The following is a 22,619-nucleotide window of genomic DNA, read 5'->3' on the forward strand; positions in this document are numbered from 1 at the left end:
GTCACTGTACCCAGGTCTGGACTCAGCATTTTAATTTCTGTTTGTTTGTTTGTTTTTCCAGTAGAATCTTATTTATTAGCACAGCTAGTACGGTTCTTGTTCTTGTGCAGCAGAGAGTCTTGCTTACCCACAGCCTAGCTCAGGCCTTTGAATAAACATATAAGTTCACTGCCCCCACGTGAAGCCGAAATAGTGTAATTTGTTTACCACCTTAAGTTGTTTACTACAGACGAGAAAATATGTTTTGAATTTTAAAGTGTGAAAAACAAGCTTTTTTTTCTTTTTCTTTTTTTTTTTTTTTTTTCTAGCTATCAAAAAAAAAAAAAAAGAAAAGAAAAAAAAGCTTTCCTTTCAAATAAACATGTTTAGAGAACAAGATAGAAAAACAAAATACTTTATCGTGATAAGCCTGGCTAATCAAATATGTTTATCACAGAAACCCTATAAAGGACCCAGATGGCAGCCAGCTCTCTGTTCACTTGCCTGTCATTTCAAGCTCTCTTGGCCCTCAGGGACAGGGACACCATCTTCCCTGCCAGCAGGCAACCAACATTAGACAACCCTGCTGGCCTAGCTAAACCCAGCTTGCGCTGGGAATGGGGGGAGGGGCTCACACTTTGTGTTGTTGAACTGGACCATGAGTAGATAGAGAGTACTTGTGAAATTGAGCCTGAGCTGCCTGTGTTTTCCTTGTTGTTTCGGTAGCCAGTCTCATAGTTTGGCTGCCAAGTAGGCTTGTGTGGATTCTTCCTGGCTCCTGCAGGAGCTCCAGATGAGCTTCGCTTGTGAGGCCCTCTGTGCCCTGCACTGTTGTATAAGCTATGAATCATAATTACCTGTCTCACATCTACCTCATGAGGGAACTAAAAAGCCCAGATGGGAAACTGGAGAAAGGACAAGGGTTTCTCAGTAATGCACATGTGAGCTTTCAGGATCCCGGGTACCAGAGCAAAGTTGTCGCTGACGCTACATGAGATAGCAGCAGCCTGTTTCAGCTTCAGGGAGCTAGTTGGGGAGAAGGGACCCAGCTAGAAGTAGCTCAGTGGTGGGCCGCCAATCTGGTCAAGGTTTCAGGGATTTTAAGGGTAGAGCAAGCCTGTGGGACAGCCTCACACTTTGACAGGGCCTCAGATGTGGAAGGAGTGGATGAGATTTTCATGGATGGATCTGTTCAGACAGATCTTTCACTGCCGTGACAAACACCCAAGAATATGAGGGTGAACAGCATAACAAACCCTTCACCCCCTCCCCTGGCAGACAGGAAGCAGAGTGTTGAGAGGTAGAGAGGGGTTTGGGAGAGTGGGGTGTTGCTCTGACCCTTCTTCAGGAAAGAGTTTGACCTGGAGCTTCTAAGCAGGGCTCAGCTCCGGGAGGGCTAGAGTTAAAAGAACTCCCATCCGCCCTCGCATTTCAGGGTGAATGTCCTGCACATTCTGTCTTGTGTGTGTGCGTGGAAAAGAGAGACATAAACAAACCAGAAGGAGTCTGGTTAAGCCTCAGTGATCTAGAAAGGTAATTGCGGAGACATCATATTCTTCCTGCGGTCTAATTAATCTAGTGGGTTCACTTAAAGCCTTGTTTTTGAACATACATACCAGCGCATCCTCTGATGAGTTGAAAGAATTCTTCGTAGAGTTTAGAGGATTAGTTCATGGTTAACTCAGTTGCCACAAGTATCGGTGCTGTGACCCATCCGAGGAAATAAGACGTGTTCACCAGGGCACTAGACCCTCGGGACCTCTGCTTACTGCTTTGTTGAGTGCACACCCGAGTTATTGTTGGCTGTCCTAGAAAAGAGCAGTATTATTTGTTCTTCGTTTCCAAGCGTTCTTAGTTGAGACAGATTGACATTTTATTTATGAGCTGACAGCACCCCATTTGTCGCATTTTCTTCCCCTGCAGCCGAGGTGCTTTTTGAACTGGGTTCACTGTTGTCAGAAAGTTATTCACAGGAGTGGTGATGGAGCCTGCTCCGCCCACCTCTGTTCCCTTTCTATTTTGGTGCCATTTGCAACAAAGGAAGCAAAGTTAGTAAATTAGTACAGGCTTGAAGCTCTCGCATGCTTACTTCACAGGTTGTGTAATGGTTTAGACACAGTGGGCTCACTTTTTGGAGCACCTGGGGACAGAAGGGAACTTCTGAAACTGAGGAGGTGTCCTTGGTTAAGGGGCTTGAGGTATACTCATTAATCCGATTTCCCTGTTTCAAAAATCCTCTCACTGGTTGGATTCGTAGTTAAACATTTAGCTCATGTGTGTATATGTATGTTTCTGTTACACGTGCAGAAAATTGTAGATTCTGTATTCGTAAACCAAGGGATATTTGGTGGGCAGCATACTGAGTGAGATTTTCGAGTCAAGGATTCCTGAAGGAAATGGATGGTTTATATTTCTTATAAAGCCTGAAGGGACAAGGGCAGGTGGGTCCCAGCCTGTACGGGGGAGGCATAATTGGTATGGACTGCTAGGCAGGAATTGTGCACAGTCAAAATTGCAATGCCCAGTGAGGGCAGAGCTGTGGGAATGAATGTCCTGTCTTATTTTTTTATACAGAGTTGACACCTGCCTTTGGTTAAACCCAACTAGAACCGGGACGGAACCCTCTGGCCCCAGACCAGGTTGGGAAGTGTTCACCAGAGAATCTGGAAAAAGCCAATAGAGAACCATCCCTGCATTTCCTTTGGGAAGCATGTTTGCATATTACTCTGCCATGCTTTCCCTGCTGAGCCTCTGAGAAGAGGTCCAAATGGAAAACACATCTCCTAATCTTCAGCAGGGCTAAATGAAGGGGGTATCTGGCTTTACAGGAGAGATTCCCATCAGGAATACCAGTATCACTTGAGAACTTTCTAGAAATTCCTGGTCTCTATGTTAGATCGACCTCCTGAATAAACAGCTAGGGCCTGTGCTGTAGAAAACTCCGTGTAGACCCTCTTGCTTGATCGAAATGGAAAACCACCCCTGGAGGCTTATGGACAGAGCCTCATTGGAATGTAAGCTTGGAAATGCCTCATGCATGAATTCACTGCTTGCAATTCTGCTGGCCCTCAGTACTCCCTTTCAGGATAGACTGTCTTCAGTAGAAATGGAATCCTGATTACATGCAGACCTTGGGGGAGGGGGGCAGTCACTCAGTGTAGCCGGTGCCTTTAATTTCCCACTTCTCCTCTCAGCCAGAGCCACGCAGGGGCAGGGCGGTTCCCGGGCAACCCAGGCTTTGGGAGGTTGTTTTTGAAAAATAGATGCAAACCCTGCCTGTGCTGTTGTTGTTTTCCCGGTGCCTGGCAGTGTTTGGTAAACAACTTGATTGCTGGGTCCTGGCCTCCAGGGAACCACAGCTGCTCTTCCCAGCTCCCTGCAGACTTTTGTACCAAGCAGTGATTGCTTCAGGGGAAAATAAACAGGGGAGAACAAAACAAGAAAACAACACTGTTGTTTTGTAGCTGCCTCTACCTGTTTTTCCCAGAGCTGTTTTGCAACCAAGGGCCCTGGGCTTTGGTTCGTTTGCTTTAAAAAAAAAAAAAAAAAAAAAAAAACAAGAAACCAAACCAGAAAAACAAAACAAGGCAGGCTCCTGTGGGCCATCCTTCTGTGTGGCTAGACAGTGGCCTTTGGAAGTAGCCACAGGACTTGCAAAGCCTTGGAAAGAAGCCGCTGACCAGTGCCAGGATGCATGCATTTTTAAATATGTAAATGGAAGAGGGAGAAAGCTTCATTCTTTCTAATGACCCCCAGGGTGGTAATCTGGCTTTTCAAATCTCTAGGAAAACAGATTGAATATGGCACAATTAATGTTTGAGCACTTCTAGGCTTTTTCTAAAATATTTTAATGGGCTTTTAATTTATTGCAGCTCTTGATTAGCAGGTTGGAGGCCTGTTACAGCTGACCTCCTGGGCTCAGGCCTTTTTGGGGCTCCAGGGGAGTGGAAGAGAACAATGCCGTGATGGTGCTTGCAGCCAAAACTGCCCAGGACTGAGCCCCTAGTGCCTTGGCCTGGAGTACACTCGGAGAGAAATGCAGTGGGCCCCAGTTACCTGGGGTGTCTGGTAGAAATGCAGGTCTCTGAAATGTGATGGAGAAGGTCTGTGGGAAGGGAAGGGATCTGAGTCTGAAGCTAGTGCCTCAGTTTGAATGTGCTGCCCCTGGCCTCCGAGATTGTCATAACTAGAATGTGAAGAAAGAACAAAGGAGCTTGAGTGAGAAGTCTAGGACTCTCTGTGCATGTGTGTGTGTGTATGTGCACGCATGCATACATGTATACTTAAAATTTTTGAAACATGCACTTTGCTCTGTTAATGCATTTGCTTGTTCCCTCCAAGTCCCCCCATTGTTTTGGCTCTCCCCTACTTATTAAGATGAAGAACTGTCCTTCAAAATCATTTTCTTTTGGCTTGCCATTAATCTCTCAGACTGTCCTTATGAAGACATGATAAACTCCCTTTTGTCTGAAAGGCTCTCTCTTCACCTTCTGTTTTGAAAGATAGTTTTTCTGGGTATACAATTCTAGGTAGACAGCTTTTGCCTCTGGGCGGTGTTGTGGATAATTTATTTGGATATGTGTCTTTCTTCGGAGGCTGTATTTTTCATTTCTGGGGCTCAGAGCAGTTAAGTGTTTTAGTCAGTTACAGAGCTGAATGGAGACGGTTCCTATGTGTGGTGGATGCTCAACAAATCATCCCCAAACCAAAGGAATTGTCCCACAAACCACAGTGGAACTTGGTCCTTTTTTTTTTTTTTTTTTTTTTTGGTATTCCGGGTTACTCTTCTGCATTTTAAGTAAAGCAAGTCAGAGTTGCTGAGTAGAGTCCTAGGCTGTGGCTTGACCCAAAGGTGGCTTGACTGGAAAGCTGCCCCAGTTACTTAGGAAAGTAAAATCCCTTAGGCCGTTGTGCTCTGCTGGGGCCCTTACTTACTGCCTAACCCCAGGCCCTTCAGTAGGGATTTGGACTTCTGGCCCAACTTCTAATTCTTTCTAAAACTCACTGAAATCAGCTCCTCTAAAAAGGAATTAACTGACCAGAAACTTTCTGTGGTTAACCCCGCCCCTCCTGTGTTCACTGGCACTATTACTCTGGGCTTCTGAACTGTTGTAGAACCAAAGACAATAGAGTAACTTTAACCTTCCTTTGTGCTGCTGCTGTTTCTGCTGCTGCTTCTTCCTCCTTCTCCTCTTCCTCCTCCTCTTTTAACACATAAACTATTAAGGATGTTAGGTGCTATCTTTGAACAATTCAAGAATTCTACTGGAAGGAAATATGACTTAGTGCACTTATCTGTGGCAGCGGGTGCTCTAGAAACCCCACTGTGTGTCGCTGGGTTGTTTCCCTAAAGGGTGAAGTGTCTTCCATGAGGTCTCATGGCCAAGACTCACCCGAGCCAGCCTCCTTCAGAAGCCTGTGTCAGAAGGCGGTCTAATTTAGGATCTGAAACTTTGCTTGAGAAAGTGTGCATTTCTCAGTTGGCTTTACAGAGCTAGGTCAGTGAGATTCTCTGTGCCTCAGGATCTATATTAGATACCTTATAATACAATCCACTCTATTTTATTTTACATGTACCGGCGTTTTACCTCCACGTATATCTTTTACCACTTGCATTTTGGTGCCCACAAAGGCCAGAAGATGGTGTTGGACTCCCTGGAACTGTGGTAACAGATAATTGTGAGCTGCCAGACGGTGTTAGGAATCAAACATAGGCTCTCGGAAAGGGCAGCCAGTGCTCTTATCCACTTAGCTTTCTCTCTCTGGCCCTACAACACAAGTTTTGTGAAATGGAACAATGATTGTAAAACCCTTCAGACGGTTTCTTATATCTAGATGTCCATCAATGGCAGTTGTATTTTAGGAGATGCTCATTTACTAATTTTAATTTTCGAGTCATTTGTTGACTAAACATTTGTATGGAGTGCCTTTTGTATGTGGCAGTGCTTTCCTGGGAGTTTTGAAGTGGTGGACAATGCCTCTGTCTCATGGAGCTGATGAAAAATGCAGGTGTATCAATGAGGCAAGGGTTCAGAAATGATGCCAACAGTTCTTGAGGAAGCACATAGGACAATATGGTTGAGAATATATTTGTAGGCGGCAGGCTTAAGCAGGTGGAAGGGCAGGCTCTTGTAGTGGCTTATTCCCCTACTACTCAGAGTTAAGAAAGAACCCATGGGGTCAGAAGTAGGCCAGTAGGGTTCCAGGGGACTGGACTTAAGAAGAACACCAGACCTGAGGCTCACTTTGAGCAGGAGGAAGCTCACTGGGTCTGCATTGGTTGTGGTGAGGAGCTGGATTGTTTGCTTAAGGTTGTGTCAGGGAATTAGAGCAGATTATGTAGGGCTCTTTAGACTGTTTGGATTTTACTCAGAGAATGAGAGCCACCTCTAACATATGACTTTTTCCTTTGTGGGATAGAGTCCATTGCTTTGGGGAACCTCCCTAAGTCTGGGAGATAATCTGAGGGACGCAAGGATATTTGTGGCAACTGGAGCACAGGCCTTGTTGTTTGGTTTTCGTGTGGTCTACTCTTGTAGTCACTGTATCTTCCGGTAGTTCAGTAGCAATGCAGTGTCAGGTGTACATCAGATGTCCTGAATTAGTCTTTTGAATCATAGTCCTACAGCCTGCATTTTGAACAGCTTTCAATGATTAACCCAAAGTTTGAGAATATTTGATCTGGAACACACTGGGAATAGAGTTTCTCTGGAGTTGGTGCTGTGGTCTGGGGAAGAAGGGAAGCCTTCTGTGGACACCCAGGAGATGCTGACTGCAGCTCACTGCCAGTTCAACAGCACTAGGTCCTTGTGCCAGAGTGTAAGTCTGTCAAAATGCTTGCAACATGCTGCCCACAGCCCATCTTTGTTGTTAATGACAGTTGAGCGTAAGAGTGATTCATGTCCTAAACCTCTTAATCATGATGTTTAAAGAAGTTGTTAGTAGTTCAAGTTCTTTAAAAATAAATATGTGTTATGATAGGGAGGCAAAGAACTCTAGAGGGAGGGAAGTAAGCTCTGGTTAATACCTGTATTTTCAGGTGACAGGACTAGACTCTCAAGCTCTCAAAAGGCTCTTTAGGGCCACACAGTTGAACAGTGACAATTCTGAGGCTAGACCTGAGGCTCCTTAATTCAGTGCACTGTGCCTTTTCTCTACATGAATGTGTTCCTTGCAGAACTCAAGCCCATCTGAAGATGAAAATAGAGTTTATTTTGCATAAAAGATCACAACTTCTTCTCTTATTAGTTTTCTTCTTTATAATTATTAGTCTCCCAAATGATTTTAAATCATAGGTTTTGACTTTTTGCATTTTTTTGATCCTCTGGCAAAGAGCATTATCTAAGGAGCAAAGGTGCTTTTAAATGTCTAAGATTCAAGTTAGCGTGGCTTTCTATCGCTTGCACCTTTTCTGGTACGGCATGCTGCATCTGAAATGCTGAACTATTTAGAAAGATGATGGAAAAGCCTTAAGTAGGTAATGGTCTGAGTGTTTAAAAAACAGCTTCCGGTTCCTGCTTCTGAGCATCACGCTTGACGTAGTGACCCTGCTGGAGAGGTGTTTTTCCCATCTCCAGAGTGGTGTCTGTGTTGTTGTTTGTAAGTTTAAGGAAGTAGTGGTTTTAGAAGTTACATCTTAGTTATGTGTAAAAAATGTTTTTTTCTATTGCAGTGTTCCAGGAGCTTCTGTTGACTATCCTAGTTCCCGAGAGAACCCTTCTGGCAATGTTGAGGCCTGCGCTCCCTTCTCTGACATGCCGTCGGCCATGAATGGATGGGTGTAATGCCTGCTAGCTCAAAGGGTGAGTGAGAGTTGGTGGCTATTCATCTGAAAAGTCACAAGCCAAAAAAAAAAAAAAAAAAAAAAAAAGGGAAAAAGAGCCAATGAAGATGGCAGCCCGTCAGGGAGGGAGGAGATGCCACATTGTGAGAAGGATACACTGTGCTGTTGATCTCATTGTTAAACCTTTTAGGGTAGTTCTTCCAGAACCCTGCGGAAGGAAAAGGGGGAGCTTTTCTTGATCGCCTTTTTTGTTTTAATAAGAAGCATAGGCGATTGAAATTTTGGAAAGAATGCACCATCGACTGAGTAATTGCTCTTTGAGCCCTGTCATAACTTAGCAGGAACACAAGCCACCCTGCAATAACAACTCTGATTACTTCATCTTGAGTTCCAGTTTGCTCATGGAGAGGGTCCCAGTCCTCAGCCGTCACATAATGGGCTCCTGAGAAAGCCAAAGAGTTGCAAATTTGGGTTTCTCAACAGTTTTCTTAAAAATTTCTGGGGAATTTTCCCCATCAGCTGCCTCATCAGGTCATTTGGGGGACATGTGAGAAGGAACGTGATATTTTCCTGTTATGTATACTTTCCATAGTTGATACCATCTACCATGTTCCTCAGAAACCAGTGCCGTCTCCTGCAGTAATGAATAATTGTGACTTGCCACTATCCCCAGTAACTTACTGAGGCAGAAGTTTGGGGGAAATGCTTGACATTGTGCAGTAGCTTTGTCCTAGAATAGGGCCAGTTTATGGGAACAAAGTATGGTCAGGTATTAAGTGAAATGAGGTGCTAAGAGCCATTGGCATAAACTTATCTCCTGAGTGCAATTGTATTCAAAACACATGTAATGGGGAGACAAGTAATAGGGCAAAAAGAACATGTATTCAGAGTTACCTAATAATTAACTGACAAGTCTATGATCTCTTTCCTCTGAGTCCCTGTCTCCCATCCAACGCATGGTGATGGACTCCACAGTGTCTGTACTAACAGGGCTCTGAAAGTTGTCTGCTCAAACCGTCTTCATTCACGGACGGCACTGCTGAAGCCCGCCCAGTCTGAGCCAGATGTTGAGGTCCCTGGGCTGAGTTAGGAGTGGACATAGGAATCAGTCCTCAACTGACCGCTCTTTCCAGGATTTTTCTTCTGATGATGAATGTCTCTTAAGCACTGTTCTCTATCCAGGTGTTTGGCCAGACTGTTGAAGTGTTTGCAGCTGGGGCGTGTGTTGACAAACCTCTATGAATTCACACAAAATTAGGAAAACAACTGGCCTCACTGCTATAAACCATCCTGTTCTTCAAAAGCCCGTTGGCATTCATGTTTCAGACTAGTCATGCTTATCATTTCATTCTACTGCAGCTAGAGCAGAGAAAATAATATCTTCCTATTGTCTACACAGTACTTTTTCTTTCATTGTCAAGCAGTAGGCAAATAGTCAACAATGTACAAAAAAAAAAAAAAAAGAATGTCCACGGGGTGTGTATAAAAATATATTTATATATTATATATGTCTATTATATTTATGTGTATGTATGTATATTTTAGCCAGTGGGGTCATGGGGTGTTAAACATGAATGAGATCTGAGATCATTTTGCAGGATTCTGAGCCAGGCCTGGGCTCAGACCTCTTACAGAGGTCTTCCAGTGTGATATCCCTTTGATAGGCTTTGGTGAATGGTCTGTAGATTGGTGAGCAGACGGCACATGTCCAGTTGGACTCAAGGAAAATAGCTTGAATCTGTCTGGAGTACAAATGAGAATCCAAAGAAGTGGCTGGAATTTCTGAAGTTCTTGAAATGTCCCTGAGCTCAGCCTCACTTACCTGTCACCCCTGACTTCGGTACCGAGAGTCTGACTCAGTCTCGCTGTCTTGAAACTGTTATATGAAATAGAACAAAACCACATGAATAGGTTTACTGAATAGTCAGCCCATTTTACTTGTCAATTTCAGTTGTTAAGACTCTCAGAAAAAAATCAGTCTGAAGAGCTGTAATGAAAATTACTCTTTTGAAACAAAAATCTACTGTTAGGCCATTTTGAACAGCAGTGCTAGTTTTTATAACTAAGGAAACGCTTTGTGTTTCTCAGGCTGCAGTAAACTTCCCGTGGCTGTGTTTTTAGTAGCAAGTAGACCCTGTGAGCTGGAACATGCATTCTGATATGTTCCCCCCCCCCCCCCCCCCCCCCGGGTTTGCTTTGAGGCACACCAAAGGATGAATTCTCTGTGGTTCAGTGACTTGTCCTGCCCAGGTGCCATACACCTGATGGCTAGTTAAGCCCTTTCACTGTCTACTCATTTATAGTCTTGTGCCTTTTATACCTTACAGTTTATTGAGTAACTAGAAGGTAGCTGATCATTTGGAGTCTCTAGTCTGAAAATCAACTCTTGTTCTGAGTGAAGCATTTCCTGGAACATGTCCTCATGGCGAAGCAGGTCAGATCCACAGTGGTAGGTGGTTAGAGTAGTACACCACCCGCCTTGGGCGCAAGGGAGTGAAACCATGTGGTAAAAGGTTTGCACCAATAGATCATTAGAGCAAATATTTTAGGTGGGTGGTGCACCGGATGTGCACTGTCAGTTAACAATGTAACAAAGTAAGGAATGAGAGAGGACAGTCTGTCTGTGGGCCGTGGCTCTTGAAGTCCACCATTCACCTGGCAGACCTGAGCCGCCTCCTGTTTGTCTGGTGTGAGCATGAAGCATTAGTTAGTGTCGCTCGGCGTGAAGAGTGGCTGAGGCTGTTGCATATTTAATAGGCAGCTAGCCATGGTTATTAATAAACGTGATAATAGCAGTCTGGATTTGCATAGTGTTCCTGAGAAGATTGACGAGGGATGACAGAGGTTCCGGCTTGTTTGTCAGGCAGTGCCCTGGCCTTGTATTGTCCCTAACACGAAACGCCCCACAGATCTGGTGGCACACTCTAACCACCAAGCGATAGGTGCGCTCTGTCCACATTGTTCATGTTGTTTTCACTTATTTTTATCCAGTTTACTCTTTGTGTGTATCTGTGTGTCTGTGTGTTTTAAGTGCAGCTTTTATACGTGACTGTTGACGACCTAAACTCAGGTCCTCATGCTTGCGTGGCAAGTTCTTACTGACTTTGCCATATTTATACTTTCAGTTTCTCTATGATCTTTCTCATGATCACATCCTTAAGTTTGGACTTGCAGAGAAGTAGAAGCTCGGAAGATAGGAACACATCTCATTTCAAGTCAGGCAAGAGGCTGCATTGTGAAGCTGGACATCTTAGCTTTTTAAGGAAAACTTGAGGACGGGGATCTCTCTTCTCTTCCTCTCTCCGTCCCTGCCCTTTCTTTCTCCAGTGATTTAGGAAAGGGGTCAGGGCTATTCAGAAGAAGATGCATGCAGTATACCAGAGGTCTGAGACATGAGTACAGGCTGATACATCCCTTTCCCGGCCACCTTTGGTTGCAGTCTGTCATTAGGCCAGGCCACTTGGTTGTGCTTAAGCTTCCAGTCTGTGAAATTTTGTCTTTGAAAAGTAATTTTAACAATTTAATAAACTATATAATATGTTTTATAAGCTGGAGCGAATGATCTTAAGTATTTTGGTCTCTTTCATAACACAATGAAGCTAATATTGGTAAAAATACAGATCTTCTCTCATGCCATAAAGAGAAGTGAGATTTAATAAGCATTTATAAGCACTGGCAGCTGCCTATCAGATTGTATAACTTGGGCTCCAGCATGCGGAGACAGTGTCAACTTAAATTTTATCTCCCCAGTATTTTCAACACGTTTATTTTGCCTCTCTCTCCAGTCCCTAACCTAATACAAATAATGTAATTGGTCAGATATTTTCCACATAGCTAATTGGTTAACAGGCAATGATAGAAGCCATTGTCTGACTTGATGAAGATCAGAAATTAACATGACATTTTCATGGAGATAATGGAATATATTAGTGATGCATTCATTCAGCATGGACAGTGTCCATCCTTTTCTGCCCACAAGTGGAGACAGGATAGCGGCGAATGACCCTCTCGCCTCACAGCAGTGGCCAGCTAACCCGTGTCAAATGTGCTGTTACATCCTTCAGACAGAACTATGAAACACATGAATGAACCATTCCGTTTGTCAATTAAAAACGAAAACCCACCGACTACTATTGTAAGATTAAATTCCAATTAGAAGATTGCGTTTAATTCAGAAGCTGTAACGTTATTTTAATGAATTCTGTTGGAGTCGACAGTTTATGTGGAATAAATTTATATGGTGTAGGTAGATATAAATTCATTGGATAATGTTAAACATGTTACTTCATATATATTAGCTGTGAAATTTATTTCTTTCTAGTTATGTCCCCGAGGAGGTGGCGTCAGAGGGAAAAACAGCTTCAAAGAAAGAACCCTTTCTGATACTTGCTCTGAAACAGCCGTTTCTCACTCTCATTTAAAAAAAAAAACAAACTGTTAAATCTCTGCATTAGCTAAATTTATGGTTCTTGCTGTATGCTATTTATAAAATTGAATATAGGGTTTTATGATATAGGGAATTAGGCTAGGAATGAGAATATGTCCAACTTTGTGGTAAAGGTGATCTGCATTTACATTGCAGTTATTTCCCATTCCCCTCCAAGCCTCTTGTGGGATTATATAAGCATTTTTCTGGACGTACTAATTTGCTTTAGAATAAGCTTTTCATCTATTGGGTAGCTTTTGTTCACTTGACACCCACGTACACCTCTTGCCCAAGTCAAGGGAGGTGCACTCTTAACCCAGGGTTTTATCATTTTTCCTCTCCCTTCTTGCACTTGTGGCAGACACAGTCTCTTGAGAATTTTCCAGTCACAGTCTTGTAGGGTATCCATTCATCCTTTGTGAAATCCTGGGTACCAGTAGCTTTAGAGAAGTCTTTTCACTCCGCCTTTGTTTGCCCAGCTCACCCCTATGTGTCACCCAGTCACTGCAAGTCCACGCTTCTTATCTCAGTAAGAGGGCCAGGGAAGTAGCTGGGCAGTAAGCAGGGGTGCCTGACAATTTTGAGTTCAGGTCCCAGAACCCACCTTAAAAGCTGCATGTTGTATCCTGCGTCTCCAGTCACAGCATCCCTACAGTGAAGTGGGAGGCGGAGATAGGGTTGCTTGAGAGCTTGTGGGCCAGCTGCCCTGGTGATCAGAAGCCATTCGGTCCTGTCTCAACAAGCTAGATAGAAAGTGAGGACCAACTCCTGAAGTTGTTCCCTGACCTCACCTGTGTGCCCTGGCACACTGAAATGTTGGTGGTGTTGCTATCGAGCAGTCAATATATAAATGCATAAGTATACAGGTATATGCGTTTACACACACACACACACACACACACACACACACACACACACACACACATCTATATGTTTTTGTAGTTTTGGTGCTGGGGATCAGACCCAGGGTTGTACTTCCTAACTAAGCTATGCCCTCAGCCTTTGGTTTTCCAAGGTAGTGTTGCACTGTGTAGCCCCTCACATCTAACTCAAGTGTTGCGATCACACCCGCATGCCCGAAGGGTTTTGGAGGAACCTGCCTGCACCTCGTCTGTCCCCGGAGTCTGTTGGGTAGTTTATTTTCTCCAGGTTTCCGGTTTGAGAGTTTTAGGTGAGAAACATGGTGAGGTTGCGGTGTTCATTTGTTTTCGATTTCTGTGACGTTGGAGAAGATGAGTGGGGGAGGCTGTTCTCACCCTCCTTTTACCTATGTGTCAACCGGGGCTCTGACTTGGCAAGGAAGTGGCAGTGTGAGAACTGGAGGCTGACTATCAGTCTGCCAGCACAGTGGGCTGGAAGGGTGGACACTCATGAATGCCAGGTGCTGACCCTAATGGATAACTCTTTACACTTTCCTTTTACGTGTAAACCTTGCTTATCAGTAAGCTGTACCAAGGAGGAAGGAATTCAGCCTTTAGAGTTTACATGATGCCTTCCGTGATGTAAAATTCTAGGAACTAAGACTATATTACACGTTGTTCTAAAAAACACTGTGTTTTCTGTTAACTTGGTTGGAGTTATGTGCAGAGGCCATGAGAAGGAAATTTCCATCTCGTTTCATATGCAGGCTGCTGAGCTGCCTGTTGAGAATTGCCATCATTTTAATTCCTTCTTAAAGAAAAATGAGCAATTAGCACACTGAAGCTATCATTTAGCTAATGTACATTTTAATTTCATTTCACTGTTCTGTGTGTTATTATTTGTGTTGATTATGTCACCGGAGTTCTGGAACGCAATCGCAGGTGAAGAGGTGGGCTATCTACCTCTCAGCTCTTCTTCAGAGGGCAATACTGTTGACCTTGGTCAAGAATGGCCAGACTCATAGACTGCTGGCCATGTTCTGATGGGGGCTTTTAGATTTATCCCCGCACAGTAGGCTATGCAGTTCTCTCTGATTGATTGGAATGGGCTCATGAGATGAAATCTTTGTATCCCTCCTGCGTTCTCTGAGTTAGTAATGTTTGTAAGAAATAATCATAGCTGACATCCATTAGGCTCTTATTTTCCCCCTGCACTAGTTTAAGTATCACATTGGTAATCCCATTTACTCCTAACAGCACCTCTGTGTGGTGCAGATTACCATTCTGGATTTATTGTCGAGGAGGCAGAGGCCGAGTACTCAAGTCCCACATTTCGGGTCACAGAGCATCAGAAGTGGGTTCTACCGACACTTGGGCCAGGTTCCCGTATCTACTGAGCTGCTGAGCATCTGCTGTTTGCTCATGTTCTGGTGGGTTTCATGGCTATCTGGGTCCTGTGATGGTAGTTCACAGGAAAGGTTGTGTAGTATGCATTTAGTAGAGTCTGGAGCGGGGGAGATGGTTCAGTGGCTAAGAGTACTTGCTCTGCAAGTGTGAGGGCTGAGTTCAAGTCTCCGGAACCACACGTGTGCCTGCCTTTACCACAGCGCTGTGAAGCCTGGGATTATTGGGGCTTGTTCATTGTCAGCATCCCTCCAGGTTCAGTGAAAGATCCTGTAAAAGGGAGTAAGGCAGAGACTGAGAAATATCCTCCTTTAGCCATCACATGCCTTCATTTCTTCTCTGTGTGTATGTATGTGCAAGCGTGTGCCCAGAGACACACACACAAAGAAATGGGATATAGTGTATTTGGAACTGAAGCTTGCTCTGCACATGGGCTGTTATGAAGCCCACAGTAGAAAGGAAAACGACTTCTCAATTCTAACACCTCCACCCCATCCCCAATAGTCTCATTTTCTAGCTAGGGTCCTGGCCGTTCAGTGTGGAATGCCTCTCTGTCTGTGGCAGCTCCTGGAGCCACAATGCCTGAATGCCTGGACCCCAGGAACAAAACCATGTAGGAATATTAGGCCAGCCCAGGAGCGGGCAGGAGCCAGAGGGAGGGCCCCTAGACCTTTGTGGTGGTCTAGGATGGGAGCAAGGTGGTGGGAAAGCTGAGTGTTTTCTGTGACATTTAGGCCCCGTGTCCATAAGTGACAGGGACTTCTGCTCTTAGGATAGCTATGCAGTACAGGCAGCCAAGACTTGTTCCAGGAACGAGTGGGATTTAGTGCTATTTTTAACAGCAGGTGTACTTGGGTATTATTAAGAGAACTTTTCTCTCCATACTTCTGAAAGTTGCAGACTTTCGGGTTACGTAACGCCGAGTGGCGTGCCGCTTGTGGTTTCTCTTCATCAGCTCAGAGAAGACGGAAAACAGAGGGGCAGCGTCTTGCTCATTCCAGTGGCCAAGAGCTGTAAGGGTTTTTACAGCTTTGTGTACTTTCTAAAAATGTGGGCTACTTTCAGCCTCCACAAGGTGTGTGGGGGCTGGGGAAGATGGCTCATTTGGTGAAGTGCTTGCCATACAAATATGAAGAGCTGAGTTTAGGTTCCTAGCACCCACAGAAAAAGCTTCTTAGTTTGTGTCTAGGACCCCCAGTGCTGGGGAGAGGTTGGGAATGAGGGGAAATGGGTGACTCTCTGGAGACCTCTGGCTGGCCTGTCTAGTGGAGATCCAAGAGGTCCAGGTTCGGAGACTGTAAGGGGGAAAGCATCTGATGGAAGGAAGCATGTGATAATACTGACATCTGACCTTCGAATGCATGTTCCCATGCTGTAACAAGTGCCCATCCCCTGCCTGTGTGTGTGTGTGTGTGTGTGTGTTTGTGTATGTGAGTGTGTGTGTGTGTGTGTGTGTGTGTTGAATGAAGCCATATCTAGCTCACTCGTTGTTCTAGTGGTTGATAAGCCAGTCATGGGGTACAGCATATCTTTGTACTTTGCTCTTTCTCCCCCTTAGCTGCTGGAGTATTAGATTTATTAGAGCTTTGGGATTAGGAGTTGTGAAGCAGGTCAGCCCAGTCTTGAGGTAATTTCCTAAGCAATGCAGATACAGTGGTTCAGCCTGACACTTGTACGCTCTGTGTCTAACCTGTCCAATAACAATTGTTGACGTACTGGAGTAATTGTGACAGGCCAAGGGCTATCATTCTTGTGTTAGAGACCCTTTCAACTAATAGTCCCCTGAATTGTTTCATAGTAGCTAGAGGACACCTGAGCTTGGGACTGGATGGATTTTTTTCTCTCACTCTGTAAGGTCTCAAATTTGGGTTTCAAGGGTGACACTGACATGGATAGTCCTTTGACATAAGATATTTATCAGATCAATTATAGGTAGGTATTGGTAGACAGCAGGTTTGTGGAGGCTCTGAGGAGAGTTCAGGGCCACAGGGTAGTGAATGGGGGGATCCCCTCTTTTATGTTTCAGAAAAAGTAGGAGCTCCTTTGTCATGTGATTGATAATCACCCATAGTGAGAGACTCCAATGAGGTTTGCTGACACAGGTGATTTCTGACAGATGGGGCAGGGACAGAGGCTGAACTTTGAGTTCTTGTTTGTCTTTCCTATGGGACTTGTCGCCTGCAGCCCCTGTTGAGTTAGGGTCATAGATGTGGGTTGGTAAGCTTCTTTTGGGGGATGAGGATTACAGCTTCACAGGTAGACTTGGTGAGGTCATTTCTCTTCAGCAGTAGGAATTGCAGCCAGTTAAGAGGATGGAGCGAGAGCACGGCTCCTTCAGGGAGCATGCTTCCGTAGCTTCAGTCCAAGGTTAGTCACCTCCTCCAAGTACTTGAGGCCACCCTTTTCTGTGCTTTCGGCCTGAAAACTGCCCAGGAAAGTGTTAAATCTAGATTGTCAGGTCCTTAGGTTCTCTCAAGAGAGTGTGACCACTGAATAAGACTGGACAGCGCCAGATTGCCCTCACGCTGTAACCCTGGCCATCACAGCACTCCCTCTAAAGCCTCAGTTTGCTCATGTGGCAAGTGGGAGCACGGTTGGGATGTCTTTTTGGTTGTTAAAAGTCTGTGACAGAGTTAAGTCCTTACGACCAGAATATGGGCTTCCTGTCTCTATATTTGACCTCAGTGAGACATTTACAGATTTTCGTCCAGCTGTCAGGATTGCCATAGGTGGACTGATAAATGCTGCCAATGGCGCTATTTCATGGATAAAATTTCTGCTTTCTACAGCCTCAGAAGGCTTTTTTTTTTTTTTTTTTTTTTTTGTGATTAAAATTTTTTATTTATTTTTTTTTTTTCTTTTTAGTCGGTGTTAGAAATTTTTCACATAGCTCTTTGGAAAAAGCATTCTGTCACAAAAGCCCGAGTGAGTTGACACGTGTAAATATGCAGGTAGACAGTTTGAAGAAACGTGTATTATTTACTGATCAATGCAGTGTCTCCTCTGGGCCATTACACTCAGTCATTTCCTGTCAATCTCTCGGTGCTGTTATAATCAGTCTATGGATATGCATATTAAAATATAAGAAAGTTATTGTGCACGGGTGTAGGTAGCTTTTTAATTAATAATGTAGCTGCTTTAGGAAGGTGTCAGGCTAGTTTATTTGTAGGGTGGTTCATAAATAGTCTACCAAATTGCATGGGAAAGCAAGCTGGCCCACCCACCCTCAGGCTGGTGGAAAATGAGGCGGCAGCAGAGTGAATGGCTCTGCTGTGTGTGCTCCCGTGGCCCCACAGTAAGGTAGCTCAGTGGGTAGTAAAGTGCTTGCTGTAAAAGCCTGAATTTGGAACCCCCGTAAGCCCCAGGCAAGGCAGACACATTAGTGCTTGTTTGTAATCCCTGCACTTCTATGGGAAGATGGGAGGCTGAGGCAGGAGAATCCGGAAGCTCACAGCCTGGTAGCCTGTGGTAGTTGGCAGTGAGCAACAAAGAGACCATGTCTCAAACAGGATTCGGGAGAGGGTGTCCCCTGACTTCCATTCCATGAGTGAAAATTAGATATGTTAATGTAAATGCGGATGAAGGCAACTCTGGCTTCTCTACCAGAGAAGAGCAGTCCTTTTCTGGAAGCAGCAAGAGAATGATTGATTTAAGTTTATAAGCCACCTGGTCGGTTACAGCTGTTCCCCTCTGGCACCGTGGAGCGGTGCAGCAAGGGCCATATGCAAATGAATGGGCCTGGGTGACTTCCATTCAGACTAATTTCTAGACATTGGAATATCAGTGTCAGGTCTTTTACCCAGGTCATAAAGGAGTGATGCTACTTTTATTTTGTCTTTGCTCATTTAAGAATAAAGCAGCATGTAGCTTGTTGGTAAGAAACTAGATTTGGCCTGTGGTATGGCTCTTGCCAAGCCCCAGGGCTGGGGGTGGACCTACAGGTGCCACACTGTATACCCTGAAGTCAGGACAACTGGCAGGAGTCATCTTTCTCCTACCGTGAGGGTCCTCAGGATTGAACTCAGATTGTTAGGCCTGGGAGCAAGCGCCTTTACACACTGAGCTATCTTGTCACTAGTCCCCCTTTTAAAAACGTGTTGCGTGTGTGCAGGGTTGTGTACATGTGGGGTACATGTGTATATGTGTGAACACCAGTGTGCTTGTGGAGCACAGAAGACACCGTTTGGTGTCTTCCTCTGAGAGTCTGCCTCCTTCAAGACAAGGTGGTTCTCGCTGGCCACTATCAGGCAACCAGGCTAGACTCAGCAGCCAAACAACACCAAAGATCTGCTTCTCCAGCGCTGAGGTGGCCAGTGGACAGTACCACGCTTGGCAGTCTTGCATGGGTCCTGGGGACAGGGCTGCGGTCCCTCTGCTTGCATGGTATCCTTTCACCAGCTGGACCATCCTTAGTACTGCGTGAGCTTCTGTCACTGTGACTTTCAGCATGGTCCCTTGTTCTTCATTCTCCTAGGGGAAAAGATATACTGCAAATAGATTTTCTTTTCATTTTTGTCTTGGGCTGAGCTGTCCCGTATAATTACCAGTTCATTTAGAGTGACGTTTTATGAGCTCCTCCTATCCTTTCTGAGGTAGAAGAGAACATACAAGTTGAAGTGAGGCTGGAGGTGGGTGATGCAGTCTAAGAGAAGTCATGGAAAAAGTAGGACTTTGCAAGCTGTTGTGTAACCCCTCTTTTCTTCACAGCCAAAACTTTCAAGAAGCCATTGAGTATCCCACCAAGTTTAAGGTGAATTTCCTCATAAATGCAAATGAAAGTTTAAAAAAATAGAAACTTACATATTATTTTAATACATTCAGTGTATATTAAATCTGTAGCAAAAATAGAATTAGCACATCTACTTGTTTCTGAGATGTACTGCTTAAGTGCACTGTTTAATAAAAATTTTAGAGGGTTTAAGAAAACAGAATTATTGTCCAAGTTATAACTACATTGTTATAGTGATTAGGAATAAAAAAAATCTCTTTTAAATGATCCTTAACATATATTTTGAGGGAGCTAGAGAGGTGGCTCAATGGTTTAGAACACTTACTACTCTTGCAAAAGACCTAGGTTTGGTTCCAAGCACACATATGGTGACTTAAAAACGCCTGTAACTGCAGTTCCTCTTCTGTGGACTTGTTTATGTATGTAGTATGCATAAATACTTAAACGCATACAAACTCTTGAACCCCAAATAAGTAAATAAATAAACACATAAATAAATCTTAAAAACATATTCTGAGGAAAGTAGTTCTAAGGAGAGATATTACCCATGTTGAGTGAGGTTTTTTTTTTTTTTTTTTTTTTTTTTTCCTGTAAGGAAATCTCCATAGGATAAGAATGATCAGAAGAAAGTGGAATTCTGGGTAGAGTTTGTCTTGGGCAGAGGCTGTAGTTCAGTGGTAGAACTTGTCTTGTCCCAGGTTCTATGTCCAACATCTTAAGAATGAATAATAACTAAGCATGGATAGAAGTTGCTTCAAATCAGACTTCTTTGTTCCTCTTTGCTGGATATTATCATTTCCTGTAAACTGGTGGTAAATCCAGGGAGCAGATATTGGGGTGGGGAAGATGAATTTGTAGACATTGATTATCATACAATTCCAAGAGCTGTGAATGAGAATAGGTGTTCAAAGACAGTGACGTGTGGACGCAGTTCTCCACACATCCCATTCATAAGGAATGATGGACACCAGACTGAGAGAGAGAAACGGAAAGAGTTGGAGAATAGTAGAGAAGATGATTCCTTGGCTGGTATCTTGATAAGACTGAGCTGGACACTCAAGAGAAAGTTTCTAGTGTCAGCCATCCAGGATTTATGAAAAGGGTATTGTTAATGCAGTTGGACAACAAACATCCGGACGAGATGAACCTCTTTGAGACACTGTTTTCAGACAAGCCTCCATTGTAATGAAAAAGGTAGGAAGTGGGAGAGAAAATCCTCCAAGGTGCTTGTGTGCTGAATGCTCTTCAGATAACTTACCTTCTTTTTCTTAAATGAAAAGCAAATGTATATGTATGCCAGGATTTAGGGCCAAGATGTAGAACCTTTAACAGGAATTAGCTAAGTGTGGTGATTGGTGACACAGGTCGTTAGTCTGATAGCCTGCCTTTGAATTCTGGTCTGTCTCTAATAGTCTACCCTTTGGTAAGTCACATCTCTCTTTACCTCATTTTTCTCACTTTGAAAATGTAGAGCAGTTTTAGGTGATTGTGGAATTAAAAGAGCGAATGTACAGAAAGCACAGAGTTGGCATATACTGAATTCTCAGTAAATAACAAGTAGCTCACGACTAGCCCTAAAGCTTGGCAGCTTGGCCTAAATTTCATAAAAAGTGCTTTTGTAGTCAGTATGGTAGATTATTTCATTCTCCCCCCTAGGGTGTTCAGGATGTGAGAGTGTGTGTGTGTGTGTCTGTGTCTGCCTGTCTGCCTGCCTCTGTCTATGTCAAGTGATTGTCACAGCATTCATAGTACATTCAAACATCCTTATAATTTCTGCATTCAGTGTGAGGAAGAATCTTACAGTCTCTCTCTACCCCATGTGAATTTTATGCCTCAACTTATGTGGTCCTCAGTGTATTTGAATAACTCTAGGTATGGTGAACTTGCATTTTCTTTTTAAGACCCCCGCCTCCAGTATGTGTATGTGTGTGTGTGTGTGTGTGTGTGTGTGTGTGTGTGTGTGTGTGTGTGAGACATATGTGTGCTTTTGACCATGGAGGCCAGAAGGGAATTAAGTTCCCTACATCTTTGAGTTTTGGGTGGTTTGTAGGCCTCCCACCACGAGTGGTGGGAATTAAACTGGGTACACTGGAGGAGTACATGAACTCTTAACTGTTGAGCCATCTCTCCAGCCCTTGAGTCTTCAAGGCATGTCAGATATGTACAGCTTTGGCCAAGCCTTAGAGCTAGGAAGTTCTTTTTAAAGCTTCAATCTACCACCATTAAGCTTCCTACTAATTCATTGTAGGTGAATTAGTGAGCTCCTACAGATGCTATCTCCTGTATATGACAGCCTGTCATCAATGTGAGGACCTTTCGGATCTGCTCCAGGCTGACCATGCTTTGGCTACTGTTCCCATCCTGTGTAGGTTTTAGTGTCCTGTGAATATCACGGCTGTATCTCAGGGCATCAGCAGCTTTGGAGGCATATTTTGTGTGCACATCCACACTGCTCTATAATTCACTTAAAGGTGCCTTTTTTTTTTCTGGCAAAACCATCTTTTGCATTTGGAAGTGAAATGTTTTGACTATCCTTAACCCACTTCCTAAATTTCAAATCTTGGAAGCTGGCATCCAGTGAGTCTGCTGCTAGAGAGTCGTAAATCTCCTTTGAAGCTTGGGTTGCTGCAATACGCTTGTCTTTGTTTGAAGGCAGGCACCTTTGAGGAAGTCTTAGTGATAACCATGGATCTGGTCCCTAATGTAAAAAGGCTCAGTGAGTACCAGACAGTATTGCATCCTTTTTTTTCCCAGTCAGTTCTTTCATCCTCATGACAGAAAGTCTGTGAGTATTTGCTTCTTGTTTCAAGATGTCAGAAGCAATAGTTGGGTTGAGCTAGAAACTTGAGTTAGACAAACTCAACTGGGGAGTTTTATTTTACTTGATTCTCTTTCTCTCTCTCTTCTTGTCTTCCTCTCTCACTCTCTCTCTCTCTCTCTCTCTGGTGAATATGACTGTGACTATTTACCATATATACTTAAATTGTATAATTCCTTCATTCAGCCTACGAAATGATGTCATGTATGATATCTTTTGCCTTTCCCTTTGTTTTAATATATGGAAATTACACAGGCAGCACAGAGTAACTGCATTTGGTGCATAGTTGGTTTTTATCTCTTTGAAACTACCCAACACTCTTGTTTTAAAGCTGCTGTCGTTCTCTGCCTCCTCTTTCTGACACCAGGAATGGTATGCTTGATTTTTTTTTCAGCTTCTTCCTTGTGACTTTCCTTCCCCCTCCACCCAAGCACAATTCCCAGAGAGGAAGCCAATCACAATGATATTGGCAGTAGAAAGATTTCAAAGTACATTTGCGGGCATGTACAGTATCTTGAAGGATGGCTGGGTGCCTTCTATGATACTTAACACATTTCCTGAACATGGAGCCTCACCATGGCAACAGCCATGTCACATGACACCCTAGTGACACATGTGAG

The sequence above is a fragment of the Psammomys obesus genome, unplaced genomic scaffold, assembly GCF_907164565.1.
Source record: "Psammomys obesus unplaced genomic scaffold, mPsaObe1.curated_primary_1811, whole genome shotgun sequence".
In the NCBI taxonomy this organism is placed as follows: domain Eukaryota; kingdom Metazoa; phylum Chordata; class Mammalia; order Rodentia; family Muridae; genus Psammomys; species Psammomys obesus.